The following is a 4,768-nucleotide window of genomic DNA, read 5'->3' as shown; positions in this document are numbered from 1 at the left end:
TGACTCAATGAAAATAACTTAATCAAAAATGTTTTTTTTTTGTCGTTTTGTTTCTAAAAATATATTACATTATTGATGTTTTTTTTTATACTTGTTATAATTACCACATTTATATATATTTGGTAAATTATATTTACCTCCCTAAAGTTTGGATAAATCTTACATGGGTGGAGCGTTTGAGATTTATTATTATAACCCCTCCCCTAAGACTATAAAAGTCAATTATACCCTTATATGTAATATATTTTTATAATACAAAATATATTATAAAATCTAAAAAATTAATTATTCTATATCATATCTCTAATCTCTTGTTACTTTCTCTCTCATCTCCAACACCGATACCTAGTGACAGATTTAGAAAATTTTGTGGGGATAGGGGGGTCTTTTAATTTGTAGGGACAAACTTATATAATGTGTCTATTTTTATAATTTTAATGGGTTTTCTTTATATATATATTTTTAAATTAAAGTATAAAATGCAAAAAAATTAATTCAATGGGGCGAATTAAAATTTTAGTGGGGGCATCTGCATAAATTCTAAAAAATTTAAAGCATAAATGCAAAAAAAAAAAAAAAAAAAAAAGAATATAGTGGGGGAGAATTGAAATTTTAGCAGAGGCATTTTCATAAATTCTAAAAAAATTAAAGTATAAAATAAAAATATAAAAAATTCCAGTGGGGGGTATGTTTGGTCCGTGCCTGCCGGTACCCTCTACTAAAAAAATCTTGTAAAAAAAGAAAAAGAAAAAGAAAAAGAAAAAAGAATGTAAGGGCAACTTAGTAATTTTATGAATTTATTTTACAAGTTTTGATGGAGAGGAAGATTGTTGAGTATATATCCCAATTTTAAGATTTACCAAATCTCAAAAAATATTATTATAATTTACCCATTGCAAAGACACCGTTTAGTCAGTCTTACGTGCCAAAATTTTCAACGGCAAACACAATGGAACCTTATTGATTACCAAAATGTTCAAAAAGAAACATAACCATAATTTTTAATTATTGAGCATACTGTACATATGCTGTACACACATGTGACATTGACGGATCTTTTGACATCCATTTGGTCTATCAACAATCAAAATCCTACAACACCATTTTCATCTGATCATCATTCTTCCTTTTACTTAAATCCCTGAGATCACGGGGCCTGCCCTGGGGCAAGGGGATCAAGGGGGTTGTCTAGGGCTTTCAATTTAGAAGTACGGGATCATAATGTAAATATAGTAGCATATGTTTGATATTATATAGTAATATATGTCTAACATTCATACTTATATACCATGAATTTATGGTAATAAATAATTAAAAAAAAATTATTACAATAATCACATGTACTTATAATATCAAATTATATATGTTATACAATATTTGTATTGTAACAATAATTTGTTTATATCCTCTCCCTTTAAAAGAAAAAAGAATTTTTTTATATTTAAACTTAGAAACTGGTTTATTTTTTTATTATATTATTTAAAAGAAAAAAGAATTTTTTTATATTTAAACTCAGAAACTGGTTTATTTTTTTATTATATTATTTTTTATATTTAAACTCAGAAATTGATTTATTTTTTTATTATATTATTTTTTTGGCTCATGTGCATGCGTGGCAGGCTTTGTTAAGTTTAGTCCAAATAACCAAATTATTTTAAGAGTTACAAGTCTTAAGAGAAACTTTACCAAGAGGAACAAAAAAGGCAATTAAAGTATTTGATTTTAAAAAAAATAATAATAATAATAATTGCATATAGAGTATTATTGACTATTCCAAATACATCTGTTAAGAGAAGTTTTTCAAAGTTGAAGTTGATCAAATATTAGCTACGGTCGACAATGTCATAAGAGACATTGAATGGATTAGTTATGATATCTATTGAAAATAAAATGTTAGATAAACTTGATTGGAACACTTTAATTCATACTTTTGTAACTTAAAATGCAAAATGAACGTATTTACTATAATATGTAGTTGAATTTTGATTTTTGTGACTAAGTTGTGTTGAATATTTCTTTTAATTTTTTGATATAATATTGTACTTTTTATAAAATACTAAGACCGAATTTTGTTTTGTGTGTTTTTAACATTAATATATTTAATGTGTTTATCGTCTTATTTTTATAAAAAAATATGTACTCTTATAATTTTTTTATGCATGTGAAACCTTATAAACTGTCTCGAATTTGAGAGTTCGCCTAAGGCATCTCAAAATTTTGGGAATCTTTAGGTCGGCCCTGAAATCACCAGGTCTTCTACAATTATCGTTAAGGGTGTAACTTAGGTTAGATAATCCGAATCCAACCTGAGCTCAGCCCGATTTTTCACTGGCTTGAGCAATTATTTTTACAATTAGGGTTGGGCTTAGGTTGAAAATTTTTGAACAGTATTTTTCTAAAATACAAAGCAAACAAAAGCATCATTTTGATGTTTTCGATTTTGATTTTAATTTTAGAAGTCTTCGATACTATTCAAAAGATAACAAATATTATCAAACATGTTTCGAACTTTTGCATTGCTACGATACATTAACAAAAACAATCAAACCACCTCCTTTGTAATGGATGTTCGTGAGTTAAAAAGACGCTTTAAGATTAAATCCTCCTCGTACGTTTCCAAGAAGTTTATCCATTCAACACTGCAACTTATATGATGTCATCAAACGTAATATATGATCCCCTTGGCTTAGTATCTCTCGGCCAATAAAATAATTTTCAAAATTTCAAAAAATAATAAATTATTTTTAAAGAAATATAAAATATGATTCTCTGAATTGCACTCCAATATTAAAAGAAATTTTATAATTAAATTTTTATTTTTCTCAAAAAAAAAAAAAACTATCTTTTCAATTTTCCCTTTCTCTCTAATATTTAACTTTTTTGGTTTCTCGCGTTTTTTAACTTCTGTCTTGGATGCTAATGGTGATGATTTTTATTTTTCTTTTTCTTTTTCATTTCATGTTGTAAGCTTTGAGTTTGTATTTTTTGTTTTTTTATATGATTTTTTAACAATTAATTTGGGATGTTTTTGAATATTGAATTTCACTTAATTGATGATAAAAGTCCTATATATTTTGTCAATAAAATCACAAGAATATGGATTTTGTGAAAAGAATAAAATAAAATAAGAAATCGTTCATTGCACTCAATAGTAAAGCACGACGATGGTGCTTGAATTACTATTATGAGCAGATGCCTTGATATTGTAGTGGGTTAGTGTCTCCAACGAGCTTAGGAATATCAAATTTCGATTCTCTTCATCTATTAATAAAACTTTTAACACTTACTGTCTTGAAAAAAAAAAAAAAAAAAAACTACCAAAGACATAAGACGTTACTTATACATTATCATTTTTTTAATGGTTTTCATTTATCAAGAATTATATGGATATCAAAAGCGTGCTAATATCGCCTCTCTTTCCTTAAAAAAAGAAAGGTCATTTTTGCAACATGTGTGGGGGTAACAAAGGCAGGGTGTAACTCAAGTCAGTCTTCTGGTAATGAGTGCCATATGGTATAAACACTAAGAAAAAAAAGAGATGAAGGCATGTTACATGTTGAACGCTTTGAACAGTCAAATCACGTCCATTTCTGACTTGTTTATCACACTTGGAGCACTGCAACAAATCTATCCTCTTACAACACTTCAAATTGTATGATCTCATCCTGTGTAATATATGGTTCAGTTGGTTTTTTTTTTTTTTTAAACCATTCTCTCAGAATTAAAAAGACATAAAATTATTTTCAGAGAACTGCAAAATATAGTTCTATAAAAAGAGATCTCGGACTTGAAAAATAGTAAACTATAGTTCTTGAAAACTAAGTTTAGAAAATAGTTCTGGGGTGGGTCATTAGGGGCCATGTCCCCAAACTTTTCTGAAAACTTCATTTATATCCCAAATATTAATTATTTTGTATGTATTACTCCTAAAATTCATTTAAAATTTCAATTGACCACCACATTTTTTTAAAACACTTATATATTGACCCAAAATAAAAAATTTGAAAATAAATTTGGTTTGTGTCTCCTTGAAATTTAGTAATTTTTCAATTTGGATTCTTTTACTTATATTTTGAAAAGCTCAAATTTAATAATTTTTACAATTGATGTATAAAATTTTCTAACTTTAATTACATAGTATAAACCCAGCCCCCAACCTCAAATTTCTGGCTTCGCCTCTACTCATAAATTATCAACTAAACACCTCTAAAGTTTCAATTTGATGCAAATAAGTCCGTCCCGACACATTTAAGCTATAGTTTGACTAAATTGCTCTCATATACACATGTACATATTATTTAAAATTGAATCATTTTATGAAATGACAAAAATGGTCATTTAGCATATGAGGGTTGTGATACGCACTGTTGGCATACTATAGTTGTGTTTTCTGCACTTGATACGCTATTGTTGCTTTAAATTTTTTTATATTGACGGTGAAATGACGAAAATGGTCATTTGTTCATTTATTTATTTTCAATAAAGATTGAACACCCATTTGTTATTATATAAAGAATTATATATATATTTGTAAAAATTTATTGCAATAATAAGTATTTTTATTTAATTTTTTAATTATATATTTAATTAAAAATGATAACTATATTAAAATTTAATTGAGAATAATTTTCTTCCTTTTTATAATTATAAAAGAAGCTGAGGTTTTCATTTCATATGATATATTGTACATTAATCTGAAAATTGAGACAACAAATTATATTTTACGAAAATATATAGAGAGAATTTTTTATTTTTTATTTTTTTTTGG

This window comes from Cornus florida, unplaced genomic scaffold (assembly GCF_030987335.1).
Source record: "Cornus florida cultivar Cherokee Brave unplaced genomic scaffold, ASM3098733v1 CherokeeBrave_3.0.0_Hap2_Chr09, whole genome shotgun sequence".
Taxonomy (NCBI): Eukaryota; Viridiplantae; Streptophyta; class Magnoliopsida; order Cornales; family Cornaceae; genus Cornus; species Cornus florida.
Note: the sequence above shows the minus strand (reverse complement) of the source record.